Here is a 20,065-nt window from a genome sequence, read left to right as displayed (position 1 = left end):
AAAATAGCGCTGGTTAAGGCGCATTTGTCACTTTGCAGCACCTTGTACATATTCCCCAATGGTCAGTGTAGAGAAATATTACATACAAGAAATCCCTCCCACCATATTTTTATTTCAAAAGAAAAATAAGAGTATAAAATCCATACTAAACATACACTTACCTTTATTTCTTCTTTGTTTTTCTCTCTCCACTTTCATAGCAGCGTACCCCATAGCAGCGTACCCCATAGCAGCGTACCCCATAGCAGCGTACCCCATTGCAGCATGCCCCATAGCAGCGTACCCCATAGCAGCGTACCCCATAGCAGCATGCCCCATAGCAGCGTACCCCATAGCAGCGTACCCCATAGCAGCATACCCCATAGCAGCGTACCCCATAGCAGCATACCCCATAGCAGCATACCCCATAGCAGCGTACCCCATAGCAGCATACCCCATAGCAGCATACCCCATAGCAGCGTACCCCATAGCAGCATGCCCCATAGCAGCGTACCCCATAGCAGATTCCCCATAGCAGCGTACCCCATAGCAGCGTACCCCATAGCAGCATGCCCCATAGCAGCGTACCCCATAGCAGCGTACCCCATAGCAGATTCCCCATAGCAGCATGCCCCATAGCAGCATACCCCATAGCAGATTCCCCATAGCAGCGTACCACATAGCAGCGTACCCCATAGCAGCATGCCCCATAGCAGCGTACCCCATAGCAGCATACCCCATAGCAGCGTACCTCATAGCAGCATACCCCATATCAGCGTACCCCATAGCAGATTCCCCATAGCAGCATACCCCATAGCAGATTCCCCATAGCAGCAGATTCCCCATAGCTGCTGCCCTGCGAGCCCATAACCACCACCCCACCACCCCCTCCCTTCCTCCCCCTGCAGCCGCTCGTTATGTACGGCCGGCGCCGCCTATGCGCGACGCCGACGGGCCCATAACCACCACCACCCTCCCTTCCTCCCCCTGCAGCCGCTGCCGCTCGTTATGTACGGCCGGCGCCGCCTATGCGCGACACCGATGGGACAGCCGGGGTTGGTGCCTTGTTTATTATGTACCTACAGGGCATCCGTAGCCCTGTAGTACAAACCAGAAGAGCACGTGACCGCGGCTGCCTCCGACAGTTAAAGTCGGAACGCAGCCGCAGCGGAAAACCCTGAGCTGCATACTGGTCCAACTCCTCCACAGCCGATTGCAAGAAGGAGGAGGTGGGCGGCCCACGATGCTTGCTAATAGAGCGGCCCGGGGGGGCACACGGCACCCTGCCCCCCGGCCCAGTCCGCCACTGTACCTAGGTGACAAAAGACAGCACTCAGGGACTTATTTGGTAAAAAATTATTTATCTGTAGTCATAGCATATCATGTTTAGATGACTTCCTCATGGTGCTGTTGCCCTGGTGAAGCCCACTACGCACAAGATGCTTCCTTTCCTTAGGTTTCGATCATTGGGCGAAACCTTTTCGCGGATTCCGACTTTTCGCAGCTAATTGGATACGGAGAGAATACGGTAATAAATATTTTAACCATATATTAATAACCTGTCCTTAAGGGACACTGTTGTGTGGTAATATCAGAAGCAATGTCTATCATCATGCATTTATGCTTTTTACTCCTGTGAAACACGGTTTATTTATACTGTTTATTGTTCTTTTTTTCTGTTACCTCTAGTACAGTTCTGCGTACACCCTGTGGTACCTATCAAATAACTAATAATAGTAATTATCAGCAGGTAATTATTTGCCTGTAGGCCACACCGTGATTATTATATACCTAATTTGCCGGGGATATTTTTATTTTTAATAAAAATATCCCGGCTATGTACTCTAGGGAAATCGCAGGGACAGCAGTTGCGGTGACCGCTGTCCCTGCAAGTTATATCCCATTCCCCGGCATTTAGAAGAAGTCTTTCACAGAAGTGAAAGACTTCCCCCGGGTGAAGCTAACACTACGCATGCGCACAGCATCAGCTTCTGGAACTGGCTGGGGGCTGCCCCTGGAGCCTCCATAGGGTTATAGTAGTTTACACCATCTGAAGATGGTGAAAACTACCAGGGCTTCGCTTTTTGGAGTTTAGTAAATAGGCGTCATATCGTAGTCCCCATTGATAATCATGGGGACTGCGATCTCCAGTGCTAATTAGCACTTTGCTGGAGATTTCTGTGAAAAATTTGGAATGTCCAAAGAATATTGGGTTGTATGTTTTTAACTGATACAGACATTAAGATAAGTGAAGTAATTAATAAGAGTATTACAAGTAAACCCAAAATGTGATTAATTCATAGTTATCAATACAGATTAAAAACTGAGCAAACTGGTGCATAGTTGTACCTATCCTAACACTGCTTGGTACCATGTTATATGTAATCTGTTAAAGCAAAGAGCCTTAAAAACTTGCAATGATTACCAAATAGTTATGAAATATTCCACCTTATATTACTTGAGTTATTCTTTCATGTTGTTTTTTTTTCTACAAGAGTATATTACTGTTTCCAGTAATTGTATAATGAGACTTGTAGTTCAAACTGCAGTTGCCAAAGTCTGATGTACTGACTTTTTCTCATTTCGTCAGTCATACTGTTTCACCAGCAGGTGGAGGTAGAGAGCACAGTCTCTGCTCCGGTCTACGCTGCAGTTGACAGTGCATGTCCCAAATAAAACAAGTAGTGTAGCACTCGTGGGACGGAGCTGCATGGAGAGAAGCTTCCCCCTTTCCCACAGCGTGGAGTTGCCAAGGAACTGGAGTGAACCTGCATGCACTTTTTCGCTGTAGCAGATCTCCTCCGTTGGAGGGACTCTATTGATTTTCACTTTTTTTTTGTTTTTGTTGTTGTTGATTTCAATCACTGGAGAAACTGAGTGTACTTAGATAGTAGTCAATTGTGGTCTTTTAAAACAATTTTGGGAATCTGGACGACAGGAAGAGACCTGGGAGATTCACAGGATTCAGCAATCCAGGTAAGCAACGTGGGGTTTTCAGGCTGCTCAGGAAGAATGTTTGATTTCATCTGTGCATTACTTCCACTATGAAGGTGTCTGTTATCTTTAATAAATTATACACTGTGCTGTTCTATTCTAATTTAGTATGTACTACATTTATATAGGGCTTCGTTCACCTTGTATACTATAAAAATGTTTAATTTGTTGCACATTTCTGAACATTCGAATGTGCCTCAGTGTGTGACTTATGTATTGCAATAGCATTGGTGTTTAGGGTAGAAATGTGTTGTAGGATTTATGACTGTAAAAACCACATTGCTACTTAGATCTTAGGGAGCACCTGTCAGGTAGGTGGAGGCAGACCGTGGCCCCTCTGGATCTGAAGGAACTCCTGTAGTGCTGAAGACATTTGTGTGTGTGCTTCTTTGTAAATCCCTTTGATGACTCTGGGATGTTGTTACCTGTCCTCTCCCTCCTGACACATGCAGGTAAAGGCGAGTTATGTTGCTCAAGGGCTCAGGAGCAGAGTGATAAATCCGCAGATTAAACAGCTGTCTGCATAATGCTGGGAGTCTGTATATGTCTAATTTTAATTTACCTTGAAGAGTGAGAGGTTTTTTTTGTATAAAAATCTGCCATCAAGTGTTGTAAATCGCCAAGGAAAAACGAGTGACGAGGACATTTAGGGTTTTCAGAAAGTGAATGAATGAATTGTAATGATTCTTAAATAGGAATATTCTTCTTCCAGACAGTGGCTCGGTGTTTGGAATGGAGGCTTCATTCCTGTACTGTTTGTAGGATCACAAATGGAAGCTTCTGTGGGCTGCAGGTAGATGTTAAAGTGACATTCATTTGGAAACAAAATTATATAATTTAACAAGCAAAACCATGAATTTGTGACCTTTGTCTTAGCTCCAACAGAGATCTGAAGATAGTGTTTCATGTTTGTAATAAACTGCTCATATTGCCAGGTAACAAAGGAACTGACACCTGCTTTAAAAAATGAAAACTATAATTAAAGTTTTCCTGGTATCTATACATATTGGAAGCAACCATTCTGACTTCACATATTCAAGGCAATCATTATGTGGACTTTAAATCAATATTCAAATTTAGGTGAATTGATTGGCTACAATATTTGGAAAATGCTCTCATTCCAGAAAGTGACTGCCTCACCACTGAGTACGGGACACATTATCAATCATCAATTATTGGGTCTAACATTTATGCATTTGAGAGCTTTTTCACATTAGGGTCAAGCACAATAGAGAGGCTTAATTACAATTTATATTAGTCAGGTGTGTTCTTCCCTGCTAGACACAGTAGCACAGATCACATCAGGTGCAGCTTAAGATAATCTGTAGTAAGACGTAACCCAAACAGATAAAATACTGTATATAATTATGCCAAAGCATTACATATTTCATTATAATAATCAGCATCTGTGCAATTGTTTTCTCTCGTGTTACGCCACGTGAGAAGTGTTATGTTTTACACAAGAAATTCCTACAACCAAATTCCTTTTAAGTGTTCATAGACACATCAAATGAGACTTTCAAATATCATCTAACAAAACTGAAGCTTATCTATAGCACTGCAATATTTGTTTTTATTATACTGATGACTGCCTTAAGCCGACATGTCTACTAGCCAGTGGGCATTGTCAGGTTACCTGAAGCAGTACGGAGGCAAGAGATCAACAAGGCATATATTGTAATGAGATTCATGGAGCATCCTAAACACAAAACTATAAAAATATACTTTATTTTTACGTTAAAATATGGTCTTCTGTTTAACTCATTCTAATTATGTCGCCTTACTACAAGTAGTTATGTTTGACCCCCAAGCATGAACTCCCTAGCATTATTTAAGCCTGCAACTAAACAATGAATAAAAGTTTCATTAACTTAGAATGATGACATATTTGTCTACCCTACCGGGATATCCAAGAGACTACTGAATTTCAGGTATATAGCTGCATACACACACAACGATTTTTTTAATGATTATCGTTCAACGATAATCGTTTGAAAAAATCGTTCACTTTTTGAGTCAAATGATGAACGATTATCGTTCATGCGCGTTCACGTTTGTCGTTTGTAGTTTGTAGTTCAGTCAGACTTGTCAACTCAACGATTTTCATTAAGGGAATATGCAAAAATCGTTTGTAGTTCATAAAAATCGTTCATTACACTTTAAAAAATCTGACAGATAATCTGACAGAAAATCGTTCAGAAAATCGTTGGTAACAAAATCGTTGTGTGTGTATGCAGCTTATCTCCCGCATACTGTTCATTTCTGTAGTGAGGTAGGTGAGCTGTGATGTGACAATTCACAGCACCATGCCCCTTTCAGTTCCCCTACGACCTACAGGTGCGTACACACTAGACAATATTTTACACAATTCGACCGATTTTGACGCATTGGAATGACAAATCGTGTAAAATATGTCCAAATCGTAAGTGTCCACTCACGATGCCACTGCGAGTATCCGCGTGTCCAACATCGCATCTTCAGATCTGGCCTACAACAGGCAAGATTTTCCAATCTCGTACATGATTTTGTGCAGATCGTTCGTGTGTTGGCACTGACGATCTATCGCACATTCCGTGTCACTTGACTGACATATCCATGTAAACGCCCAGTCTCCATTTTGTGCAGCATCATGCCTTGGAAGTAGATGGACGTGATTCCAGCAGCTGGCATACCTGATTGCGCGGACCTTTGTATTTTGGTGAGTATAATGGAGATAGTGCTGCTGAGCACCACTGTATGCAAACCCTGTCCACCAATCTGTATGCATGACCCACTATTCACTATCCACCATGGGTATAATGCATGACCCACCAATGTGTTCATTAATGCATGACCCACCCACTGTCCACCTATGTGTCTTAAATGCATGACCCACTGTCCACCATTCCGTGCCTAGCCCTATTGTGTGTGTATATATAATATATATTTAATTCATATTATGAACATAATGAAATGATTCTGAAAACTTTATTGAAAAATGCTAATTAACTTTAACATTAAAACATCATAGCATTAACAATATAACTATAAACAACCTTAATAACAACAACAACACATGACAACATTAAAAAAAAGCTATAAACAACATTAATAACAAAAGATATCAACATTATAAATACTAAAAAATAACCAAACTCTTTAAAATCATTATAAATTCTTATGCGTCCATTTATTTGTTTCTTTTTCCTCTAGCAATGTCTTTGGATAAGGAATGCAAATTTATAACTGGCTTCTTGGAGCTTTATGAAGTTAAGGAATGTCTCTGGACGGTCACCTGTCGTGACTATTCCAACAAGTCCAGAAAACTATTGGCACTGGAAGAGTTGGTCCAATAAAGCAGGCCATACCACAGTGACGCAACAGTTAAATGGGTGAGAAATAAAATCCAGAATCTCAGGACAGTCTTTGTGACAGAGCGGAAGAAGGTGGAAGAGTCCAAAAGATCTGGAGCCTTTTCTGATTAAGGGTACCTGCCCACCTTGTGGTACTACAATATAATCTACTTTCTTCTGGAGCAAGAACCTCAACGACAGTCGCTTGTCCTGATGGCCTAGCGAGAGGGAGAAGAGGAGGCGGCCAAAGTTGCCAGCGTGGCGTCCGAGGCAGGTTTGGTAAGTAGAGACATTTTTTAACATTGCTTTTTTTCAGTTCCCAAAGGTCCACTCTATTTTATTTTATTTGAGACAGTCCTCCTACCATGGCACTGCCCCCGGTGCATTAAAATAGGCCATGTGCTCCTCCCTCACTTGTTTTGCCCGTGCAGTCCCTGTGTAGTCAATAATCTTGGAAGATGATGCGCCAGATTGTGCACTTATGACGCTGAGGTGAGACCAATGTCACCGAGTTGACACTGGCATTGGTATGCAGGGTTGCGCACTTTGGACACTGAGGTGCTGCCAATGTCGCCGGGTTGACACAAGCCACTGGACACTGGATTGCGCACTTAGGATGTGAGAGCACTCTGTGTCACCGGGATGACACAAGCGGCAGATATGCACACTGAGCCGCCTAGATGACACAAGCGGCAAACAGCAGGTGTAATGCGGACCGTGCCGCCTGGATGGAACAAACTGCAAAGAATAGATAAGGCAAACTGGATACTGGAACTCGACTGAACAACAAGAGACTGACCACAACCGGAAACACGCGAGAATGCTATCACTGACATCGGAGCAGCATTTACAGCAGCAGGATATGGACACAGGAGCCAATCCGGATCAGATCCAGAATGACGAACAGGAGGTAGGCGGAGTATCAACGAACACTGGTTTGGCGTTCGCTTTGCACAATCTTAGCAGTGCTGCGGCTTGTTACACAAACTTAACAACCCCCCTCCCTCATTTGCAAACATACTGCAGATCTGACAATTTGCCTGATTCAGAGCCGGACGCAATTAGCGCTCGCTCGTCCAGAAAATAGGAGTGGCTATTCAAATGAACCGTTCGCTCTTTGTGGTCTGTTCACGCCTCTAGGTCTGAACGAGCGAACAAAACTTGCGGTCGTTTTTTGGAAAAATACGCCCCCTGGCCGCTTGCATCCTACGTCATGTCCGCTATTTATTAGATTAATTGAGTACATCGACCAGCGTATGAACTGCTCGCTATTCTTGTGGTTGGTTTTTCCTACCACAATCTTGCGAGCAGTTCTGGCTATAAAATAACCCAGTGACGTGGTCAATGACGCTGGTGTTGTAATTATGCACACTCATAAAACGCCCGTTTTCACCTTTAAGTACGCCTGCGTTCTTAATTCCACTCCCCGTTTTCAAGCACCTTCCCCTGTTACCACCCACATATGCCTCATCCTGTCACTCAAAGTAGCAGGCATTCGCTATATAGCGTACAAACGATTTTCGGCCGCACTGACTGGTTTGCGCATGCGTATTATAAACCGTATGCATGCGCAGAAATGCGAACATCGCTCGGAACGAGCGTACTGCCTCTTACGAGCGGCTCTGAATCAGGCCCACTGTCCCCTTCTTCCTTAATTATTATCAATCTTAGACCTGGCATCATGTTGTAGTACTGCCCCCCCCCCCATCCACACAAACCCCCAATCTCTATAAAGTGAATTTTTTGCTATAAAAGAGCAGGATAAAGGCTCATGCACACTAGATGATGTGCTGTATGAACGATATTGGTGAAAGATTTCCCTTGAACTTTCTGTGGTGCTTGACAAATGATATTGGGTGTACACACTAATAGACATCTTTCAGTGAAGTTATCCTGCCACATCTCTGAATAGGCAATTCTTGACGATATTGTCAGATTGGCCTGCTTGTACGGATGACAAAAGACATTGTTAACGACCCACGGGAGCGCACATCGTTGGTTGTTCACTGCATACACACTGAACGGTATGAACGATATATCGTTGAATGTTATCGTCCATATCGTTCATAGAAATCATCTAGTGTGTATGCAGCTTAAGAGAAGAAAAGTTGTTTTTTTTGTGGGGGCACTCTTACAAAATCAATTAATGATTGAAACATATAGAAAACGGAAGTGGATTGGAGCGCCTAAAAGTGCCTCAGAATCAGAGTGACCACATATAAATACAAAGTGCAAGTGCTAGTTGAAATACACATACATATGTGCCAAATATATATATTTATATTTAAATATATATATATATATAATGTGCCAGGTGACCTATTTAAAAAGAACTGGGTAGTGCAAGTGGGTATGCAAACATATAAAATAGTACAATTTATTAGTAATATATTGAGATAAGGTACAGACATAAATAACATGCAGACACTTAAAAAACAAATAAAATAATAAAAGCATGAATAAGAGCATAAGAGTAATCACAATAAACTGCTATAAAATCATGGATGTCTTATCTGATTTCTGAGAGGAGTATATCCGTGCGGTACAGGCATCCAACGCGTTTCGTCTCTTACTGGACTTCTTCAAGGAGATTAAAACATACCTTCTTCTTTATATGCTATTAAAAGTTAAGTGACCAACAAGACTTTGTGGCAGAGACAGCATGCCTAAGGTGTGTGTGAGTTTAAATCAAAAGCAGAAAAAGTATTCTCATAATGGGCACACACAGATTATATAACTAAATATACAAGGTACAGAAAGAGAACCTGGTTCATAGAATTAAAATATAACTTTTATTAAGGCGAATTATAAAATAAATGTGTACAAGAAAATAAGTGATTAAAATATTGCCAAAAACCTATGTTGTGTGTGTCTTTAATTAATCCACTATTATCCGCATAATCACCAGAGAAAAGAAGAAGAAATATTTAGCCTGGTGTTGGCTTATGTAAGGTAGGTAACAATAACGAGAGTATCTTGTTCCACAATTTATTATAACAACAATAATGATATATTAACACCCCTTATAGATGTCCAATTTGTAGGGTTCATCAATCATCTCTCTAGAAGACCCAACTTTTATCACATAACCATGATATAAATTATTCTCCTTCTTATGTAAAATTCATAAATTTGCCGCTGTATCCCACATCGTATTTCAGTTCCAATTGATCATTTAGCTGTAGTTTATTCCAGAGTGTTACATTAGTATCTTATAACACCATTGGAAACATAACATTCTCTCTATGTGTGGAACAGTATTTCACTTGCTACTTAGATCAAAGACCAGAGTTTCAGTTGTAGTTTATTGATAACCATATATCATAGAATAATATATTCCCAAGTTAGGGACTTATACCATAATGGATCTGATATATATAGTTTAGTAGTGTCTCCTATATTGGACACTGCAGAATCACAGCTGTTATATGTAATTATTACTAATAAATTACTGCTGCATAACATTAATCATTCCACTATCATTGTGGTATGCATTTCCAAAAGCGCTATCTTATCTTATAAATTCTGACATATATAGTCAGTATCTTTCATTCCACACATATTGTGGTATAAATTTCAGCAGCGCTGTCCTATATGATAGAATCTGATATGTACACACAGCAGCGTCTCATATGTTAGACACTGTGAAGTCCAGTCGCTATCTTATCTTATAAATTCTGACATATATAGTCAGTAGCCTCGTACAACTTTCATTCCACAATTATTGTGTCATTTTCAGCAGCGCTGTCCTATATAGTAGAATCTAATAGGTACACTCGACGGCGTCCCATATATTAGACTCTAAACTTCAGCTATTAATACAACTACATCCATTCCACATTTGTTATATTATGCATATCCAGCAGCGCTCCGATTTAATTTCCAGCACAGTGTAAAATGGAATTCTAAAGTCTTACTTCCTAATAATGGGTTTAACGTGTGCAAGCAAACAATCTTATATTAATTTAAGGAGTCAGCGGCATCACTTGTATATTGCGGGTTTTCACAATTATAACATAATAATAGTAGGCAGTATCACGTATGTTGTTATAATTTTACACAAACATAGGTATATTCATTTAAAACGGAGGAGATGCCAAGCAGCGTGTCCTCCCTCCCTGATGCGCGTTTCACCAGTGGCTTAATCGTAGGGGCCAACCCGTGCTGTGGGCTGCCTATCTTTTTAAAGTCAGTACTAACCAATCATTTCAATCCTGCATGACTGATGGCTACTTCTTCCAATCAAAATTTTGTTAGGCGATTGACGGCTCCGTCCTCCAATCCAGAAAAAGCATATGGTAATATCTGTTCTATTAAGCCATAATGATTCCAAAAAATATCAAAGTTCAGTTCATAAATATGACGCTTATTATAAAAAAACTGGACTATCGTATATGTCAAATGTTAGTAAGTATAAATAAGATAGGATACTCCAAGATATCAGAAACGACTACAGAGAAGATAATGAATTTGGAACTTGATAAGAGGACACCTGAATCAGCATTGAGAGTCATCAATATTTCCGATACGATCTTAACGGAACAACAACTAAACTTAGTAAAGGACTTTCCTTTTCTCCTACCTGTCATCTGGATAGATTTAATTGGGAGAAAGATGTGAAACTTTTGGGAGGAAGCTTCTGCTCAAAAAATGTTTTTCTTCTAAAGCAGTGAGAGATAGGTCCCTATCCTCACAAGAATATAGTATGAAATTGAAAGAAGAAGCCCTTTCCACTCAAGAGAGGGAGATATTGGTGATGTTAGAAGAGTTGGCTGATGAATCTACCAACAGTACGATAAATAGTAGACCCATCTGTAAAAATAAATCCAAGTTCTTCCCTCAACCCAACATATGCCCTGAAGTTACTATCTATATGGACCTTGTCTCTAGGGATTTGGACTGCCTTTATGAAAAAGCCACATGAGATTTGGAACTGATAACATCTCAAATGAACATAAATGACCAGGGAAGGGGGGAATAGGGGGATATAGTTTGAGCACAGGATATAATATATTGGATATAATTAGTCAAAAGAATAATGAAAATCCACAATTATAAATATCAAACCCTAGTATAGGTGTCAAGCAAAAATATTGTAAAGTGTGGAGGTGCTCCCCATGAGAGTATAGATAAACGTAGTATGGGGGAGAAGAAGAAAACTCTCTTGTTGGGGGCACTCGAATGTAAAGGTTATAATAAGAATAATATATAAAAAATAACTTTTATTAGATATATTTTAAAATACCAAAAACAAGTCTGAGCCTGTTACTTATTGGCATTACTGTTGGAATAACAGCTATAAATTATCACAAGCAGAACACGAACATACATAGCACATAAGACAACATATAATACAATACTTATCACAATTATGTGAAGCTAAGTGAAATATTACAAATAGGTCTATAATTCTCTGTCTCATACAATATTGAGACCTATATAAAACATATACTAGTTCAATGACCTCATAATGTCGTCATAGCACAATGGCTAATCAGAATTACGGCAGAAGCATACAAGGAAATCTTCTAGAAAAGAATGTGATAATAACCATACAATATTCAATATAGGTTACGTGAAATATCACAGCACAATAACACTGAACAGTAATCAGAGAAATACAATGATAAGGGGGTCAGATGAAATAATAGCTGACCCTGCAAATATCAAAATGAATATAAGTAAATCACAGGTTGTAATGAGAGGCAGATCACACGTAGGTCGCCTGTGATGCCACCCAGGTACTTGTAGACAGTAAGGTTATAGGAAAAAGTAAAGCTACTCCTTTATGTGGAGTTTACAAAATAGCAGCTGCTGCATGCCATTGTATAACCATTGAATGGCATGTGAGCGTACTATAAAGGTACTCCCAGGGTAGGGAATAAGTACAATGAGTATCTGCTGTTGGACTGCGTTAAAAAGAAGGTCCTGGTGTAAACATTGCAGGAACCTCTAATAGGCGCACCCCAATGAGAGTACTCATAGAGACAATAGTTATCGTAATGAAATAACACAGCATAGGTTTGCGATCTGTGCTGCTGCCAGTCATATACCAAAGGTAGTGGTGAGTGGTGGGAAACCCAGATCGCATATGCAGTGATAGGAAGAAAGAGTATGAGTGTAGCTGCACTATGGCTAGTACAGGACAAGTGGAGCTCTGTTGCCCTAAAGGTATTGCAGGGTCACAAACTTGTCTCTGTTAAATAAAGCCACTCAGTGCGCTAAAGAAAGTGTAGTATGAAAAGTACCTGAGCGCTCACCTCCAGGGAGGTATGGAGTTTTCTTCTCCCCCATACTACGAACATCTCAAATGAAGAAAGGAAAATCCTTAAAGATATGGAAAAATGGGAGGATGTGGTGATTAAGCCCTCTGATAAGGGGGGCAATATTGTTATCTGGGATAAAACCAAATATATACAGGAAGCTATGAAACAACTTTTGAATCCATCATGTTAAAAGATACTTACCTTTAACCCTATGGAGAATTTTCAACGTCAATATAATCACATCATTTATAATGCTTTTGATGAAGGAATCATTTCCAAAAAGGAATATGAATTCCTTAAAACAGAAAATCCAGTCGTACCAACATATTGCTTATTACCGAAAATTCATAAGAATGAAACTATGCCTCCAGGACGTCCAATTGTCTCGAGCATTAAGGGCTTGACTGAAAAAGCAAGCATATTTTTAGACACTCATTTGAGGAAATTTGTGACTGGATTACCGTCTTATACGAAAGATACTATGGACGTTTTACAAAAAAATTGATGACGTTTATATTTGAGTAAATACCTGGTTAGTGACTTGTGATGTGGAGTCATTGTACACCAGCATACAACATGAAGTAGGGATACAATCAGTTAGGTACTTTCTAGAAATGGAAGGGATGACGGAATTTGGAGAATTTTTACTGAAACTTCTATCTTTTGTTCTTACAAAAAAATGTTTTGTCTTCAATGATCAATTCTTTCTCCAGCTGAGGGGCACAGCAATGGGGGCTGCATGTGACCCCCACATATGCTAACATCTACCTTGGCTGGTGGGAGAAGCATATGGTATTTAATGAAGAGAATGAGAAATATACAAAAAAACTTTTGTTGTGGATGCAGTATATAGATGACATCCTGATATTATGGGAGGGTCCGAAAGAAGAGTTGGAGGAATTCATTAATACTCTGAACAGGAACCAACTTAATTTGAAACTTACCCTAGATATTAGTCGTCAAGAAATCAGCTTCTTGGATTTGAAGATACAAGTAGTAGAAGATGGTCAATATAGCAAATGAGCTATTAAAAAAGCGAAATATGAAGCGGACCAAAGAAACAGACAAGAACTGATATATCCGAAAAATAGGAGGAAAGAAGAGTCCACAGAAGTGAGATTTATAGGAGATTTTTGTAAAGAGTGGAAGGAGATCCAGTCAATATTACAAAAACATTGGCATGTATTAATGCTGGATCCTGATTTAGCGATGAATCTGAAGCCTAGAGTACAGATGTCCTGGAGAAGAACAAGGAATCTGAGACACCATCTAGTACATAGTCATTTTACTAAGAAAAATAAAAAACAGCCGATAGTTATGGGCTCACATAAGTGTGGGGGATGTAGAGCATGCCAATTCATGGTAAAAACTCTGGAATTTAAGGATAAATTTCAGAAAATACATAAAATCCATGATTACATTAATTGCAATACATCAGGAATTATCTATTGCATTAAATGTCCTTGTGAAAAGAACTACATTGGCATGACAACTAGACCCCTTAAGCAAAGGACTAGAACATGTGGGCAATATCAGGTACTCTGTCTCTGACTTAATGAAAAAGAAAAAAATTGACCTCTATCGCACGACACTTTCACGATTTTCATCAGAATGATTTCAAATTTTTGAGAATCTTTGGCATTGAAAAAGTTCAATTGGGTGTTAGGGGTGGAGACTTAACACAGGAACTGCTACGTAGAGAAAGCAAATGGACCTATAAGATGGGGGGCCTTAATCCTGAAGGGCTTAATGAATTTATCAATTTCTGAGCATTTTTGTGACATAACAAAAGATTCTAACATGATGTCAATAAATATAAGTTTTATCATAAATATGGGACTTTCCTTTTTACATATTATATGGACTATGTTACATTTCATATTTTATACATATATAATTTTTGATATTGGTTTTTATATGAACAAATGTTATTTGATTGGTTCTTATTTAATTCACTACACTATTTCTAGTATGAGATGATGTCTTATTTATTCTAAATATTATCTTTTTCACTTTTTGTTCACTTCATAAGTTATAGAATCACATTTATTATAGTGTAGCACATTTATTCCACTTTGACACTTTAAAATTATTTTTTTGTCATCACTTTGATATTCTTTAGAGATATTATTTATATTGCTTATTAGGTGACAACAATTTTAATTATGAATTCACTGTGAATTACACTAATTTATGGTATTCTGGTAATTATAATTGGGTTTTGGTTAGCACTTATCACATTTGTCATAAATACCACATGTTATTAATAATACTAATAATCATTTTTGATATTACATTCTATTAATAATTTTATATTATTATAATCATTTTATTAACTAATATTGATTATATATATATATATATATATATATATATATATGATAGTCTAGTATTTAATAACTGTTATATTTATGAATTGTACTTTGATACCTTTTAGTATTATTATGGTTTTATAGGATGGACATCACTAGGTGTTTTTCTAGGATTAATATTAATTGTCACTTTGAGTATTAGTATCACATTGTTCCTTTTTTAATTATTATTTATTTTAGACACTGTTGAACTTTTGTCATCACTTTATGATATATTTTAAGTGATATTATTTATATTGTTTTAACTGGTGAGGATACTTTCAATTATGAATTTATTTTGTATGATATTAATTTGTTATTTATTATGGTTTAGCTTAGTACTTATCACATATACCATAACTTTTTACAAATTTTTATTAATGCTAATATTTGATATTATTAATATCCTATCTTATTTATACTTACTAACATTGGACAATATATATGATAGTCCAGTTTTTTTTATAATAATAAGCGTCATATTTATGAACTGAACTTTGATATTTTTTGGAATCATTATGGCTTAATAGAACAGATATTACCATATGCTTTTTCTGGATTGGAGGACGGAGCCATCAGTCATGCAGGATTGAGATGATTGGTTAGTACTCACTTTAAAAAGATAGGCAGCCCGCAGCAAGGGTTGGCCCCTATGATTAAGCCACTGGCGAAATGCGCGTCAGGGAGGGAGGAAACGCTGCTTGGCATCTCCTCCGTTTTAAATGAATATACCTATGTTTGTGTAAAATTATAACAACATACACGATACTGCCTACTATTATTATGTTATAATTGTGAACACCCGCAATATACAAGTGATGCCGCTGACTCCTTAAATTAATATAAGATTGTTTGCTTGCACACGTTAAACCCATTATTAGGAAGTAAGACTTTAGAATTCCATTTTACACTGTGCTGGAAATTAAATCGGAGCGCTGCTGGATATGCATAATATAACAAATGTGGAATGGATGTAGTTGTATTAATAGCTGAAGTTTAGAGTCTAATATATGGGACGCCGTGGAGTGTACCTATTAGATTCTACTATATAGGACAGCACTGCTGAAAATGACACCACAATAATTGTGGAATGAAAGATACTGACTATATATGTCAGAATTTATAAGATAAGATAGCGACTGGACTTCAGTGTCTAACATATGAGACGCTGCTGTTTGTACATATCGGATTCTATCATATAGGACAGCGCTGCTGAAATTTATACCACAATAAGTGTGGAATGAAAGATACTGACTATATATGTCAGAATTTATAAGATAAGATAGAACTTTTGGAAATGCATACCACAATGATAGTGGAATGATTAATGTTATGCAGCAGTAATTTATTAGTAATAATTACATCTAACAGCTGTGATTCCGCAATGTCTAATATAGGAAACACTACTAAACTATATATGTCAGATCCATTATGGTATAAGTCCCTAACTTGGGAATATATTATTCTGTGATATATGGTTATCAATAAACTACAATTGAAACTCTGGTCTTTGATCTAAGTAGCAAGTGAAATGTTGTTCCACACATAGAGAGAATGTTATGTTTCCAATGGTGTTATAAGATACTAATGTAACACTCTGGAATAAACTACAGCTAAATGATCAATTGGAACTGAAATATGATGTGGGATACAGCGGCAAATTTATGAATTTTACATAAGAAGGAGAATAATTTATATCATGGTTATGTGATAAAAGTTGGGTCTTCTAGAGAGATGATTGATGAACCCTACAAATTGGACATCTATAAGGGGTGTTAATATATCATTGTTGTTATAATAAATTGTGGAACAAGATACTCTCGTTATTGTTACCTACCTTACATAAGCCAACACCAGGCTAAATATTTCTTCTTCTTTTCTCTGGTGATTATGCGGATAATAGTGGATTAATTAAAGACACACACAGCATAGGTTTTTGTCAATATTTTAATCACTTATTTTCTTGTACACATTTATTTTATAATTCGCCTTAATAAAAGTTATATTTTAATTCTATGAACCAGGTTCTCTTTCTGTACCTTGTATATTTAGTTAGATAATCTGTGTGTGCCCATTATGAGAATACTTTTTCTGCTTTTGATTTATATTACATTGTATTTATTCTCAGGTGCACCTCCCCAATAATAATAAATTTAAGATTGTACATTGATTAGGGGAATGGATTTTGAGAGATAAGAGTTCCTGTGCGGATATTTTTTGTGGTGTGTGTGTGTGTGTGTGTGAGTTTGCAGGGTTGTAGCTGGAGAGAATTTGGGCCAGATGTTTCTTTAGGCCAGTGTTGAGAAGCAGCTGATTGCAGACACCTGTCAGCTTGTTTTAAAACTTTGTCAAGTAGTGTGAACAGGACTCTGGATGGTGGACAAGCTGCCCAGGTGATAGGCCAGGGGGTGGCTAATGTTAGTGGTCCTGGACCTTAGGGTCTACTGAAGACCTTGCATTTGCTGTATGTGAAGACTCTGTGAACACTGTTTTGCTGTGAGAGCTGACCTATTCTGTTAACCCTGCACCTGCCTGTGAAACTGACTGTGGAGGGAAATAAACTATTCATGGAATTTACTCCGGTGTATGTGATTCCTGTGACAGCTTCTATATCTAAAATAATTACTGAGTGCTGGTGTATGTATTGTGGGCCTGATTCAGACCCGCTCGCGAGCGGGTCGATGGTGGCCCAGTGCGCATGCGCGAGACCTGGATAGCAAAGGCCAAGCCGTCGCTCCAGGTCTCGTACCAAAGGGGGCATGCTGTCGATGTTGAGTGACAGCACGCCACCTTTGGTGGGTGGGCCTGGGGCGTGGCTGCCCAGACGGAGGCGTTCCCATGGGAACGCCTTCCGTCTGGGGCCGGCCCCACTGCACTCTGGGGCTTGTGGCAACGAGACCCTACCACAAGGGTCTTGTCGCAAGCCCGATGGTCTTGACCATCGCGACCATCTTCCTGGCCGCTCGCTATAGCTGTGGGTGGTCACCCACAGCTATGTGAGCGACCAGGAGGCCGCTCTAAAAAAACAGAGGGCCCACCCTGATTGACAGAGCGAGCGCTCTGTCAGAGCGTCCAGCTCTGAATCAGGCCCTGTGTTTGTTGTGGTGCAGCAAAAATAAGAAAAGATCATTTATAATGAATAAATAAAACTAATAAAATGATAAAAAAACAATAAAAATAATAAAGATATAATATTGAAAAATAAAAAAGCACAATGACATTTCTAAAGTTTAAACTAAACTATGTGTTGGGCTACAGCCAGAGTTATTAGCGGATGTTATTGGAACACTTTCCCTATGCTCATCCTACCTGATGTGGGTTCTTCGGACTGGTGCTTCAGTCCTCCCTGGGCGGATTCCATAGCTGTTCTTCACTGCTGCTGCATGTGTTTTGGGGGCGCGGCATCTGTTGATGACATCAGACACTGTGCTGCGATAGTCCACTCAGTGTTTTCAGCTGTGCTCCGCTGCCCAGTGTAGTCATGTCCTATGTGTTTCTTATCGCTTGGCTACTTTTTCAAGGATGTTTGAGAGTATGCCCCCCCCCAACCCTAGACCTGGTGACCAAACCAGTTCCTCCATGGAAATAGTCTCAGAACTGACTTCCCCAGTCTGATAACCCCAGCTTCATCCACCAATCGACATTGCTAGCAGTGGACAGTGGAGTATGACATACTGTAGCTAGCGGCGTCGGGAGGCAGGCAGAGAATGCTGGCTGGCCACTCAGATTGCGACTGGGGAGCATCCTCTGCCTGTCTCCTGGCTGGTGAGGTCCCAAATGCCTACAAGGGTCATTCCATGGTAACGCACGTTACAAAGTGACATAGCAAGTATATGCATGGCTATCAACTGCAAAAGGAATTTATTAGAAATTAATTTTATTTACTGAGAAAATAATACAGGTCATGCTTTAAAGGACTATGGTATATCCATTATTGTTTTGGAAGACCTTATTATGTTTTGGTATATTCCATACTGTTCACTGGTGTTTGTCTTCTTTTTAGAGTACTTACAGTAGGTGGAATACCATGTTCCATTTCTCTTATTCAGGTTTTTGACCACTGCTAGGTAGATTGCATATAGATATTATATGTTCTGACCTGTTTTTATGTTCTTTTTATATATGCACGTGTTAAAGTTATTTGTCTATTTTCTTGTTTCATATGACCACTATGAGGTCTTACCCTTTCTGCTACTCCTACTTTTTTCTTTTACCCTTTCTCTCCTTTTATTCTGCACACTCCCTTTTTGTTCTGCTTTATTTTAATATGTCACATTGTGGTTTAAACTCCCCCCATAAAGAGGAAACGTATATATTAATGTTTTTTAACAAGGCCCTTTTTGATGTGTCTCTCTCCTACAAGAAACCCACCAGTCTTAGCATCAGCATCATATTCCTCTAAATCGAGATGTGTAGCTATATTGGCCCGCAAAGACTTGTCAGTTGAGATTCATCACACTATAGTAGATCCAAAGGACAGATTTGTAATTTTAGATGCCACATTTGCAGGCCACTGTTATGTAATTGCTAATATCTATGTCCCTAACTCATATACTAAGTTTTATAATTCTAGGAGGAGATTTCAATATTGTGGCATAGTGGCATCCAAAACTTTGGATAGGAAATCTACGCTGTCCCGTCCCACCACCCCCCTTCCCCGCCCAAACTCTGTATTCAATATATATGTGATCAATTGTCTTTGACTGATGTATGGAGATTGCACCACCCTATAGACAGGGAATACACTTTCTTTTCCGCCCCCCATCTATCTTTGTCCAGGTTAGATTAGATTGCTTTTCTCTAATACATTAGTGGCCCAAGTTCTAGATACAGGCATTGCTCTGATATCTGTCTAATCATGCTCCCATCTGGGTAACGTTGGAAAGTTTTAGTAATGTGGGGACTTACAAATAATGGCGTTTCCCATCTTCACTAGCGAACTCCTAAAAGATATGTTAATAGCAGCATGGGATGAGTTTGCTTTCTCTAATTCCTCTCACTATGATAATGTTCTTACTCAAATCAGTGATTGTTATATAAACAAGGGTCATTATTTGTTCTATAAATATGGCAATAAATTGGGTCGTCTACTCTCCAACTTACTCCGTGGTACCAGACCATCAAGTGATATTACAGCTCTAAA

General features: G+C 39.0%; 1 protein-coding gene across 1 annotated transcript in view; it reads left to right on the top strand.

Annotated features, from left to right (window-relative positions):
• Nucleotides 1-2,877: 2,877 nt before the first annotated feature.
• Nucleotides 2,878-20,065, top strand: part of THSD4 (thrombospondin type 1 domain containing 4) — an 898,709-nt gene continuing 881,521 nt past the window's right edge. The window contains exon 1 of the mRNA XM_088445395.1: nt 2,878-2,955. The gene's annotated coding sequence lies outside the window, so the exon portion shown is untranslated. The remainder of the gene's footprint in view (nt 2,956-20,065) is intronic.

Source organism: Taudactylus pleione, unplaced genomic scaffold, assembly GCF_031769625.1.
Source record: "Taudactylus pleione unplaced genomic scaffold, aTauple2 ptg000019l, whole genome shotgun sequence".
Classification (NCBI taxonomy): domain Eukaryota; kingdom Metazoa; phylum Chordata; class Amphibia; order Anura; family Myobatrachidae; genus Taudactylus; species Taudactylus pleione.
Note: the sequence above shows the minus strand (reverse complement) of the source record. Positions and strands in the feature narration are given on the sequence as shown.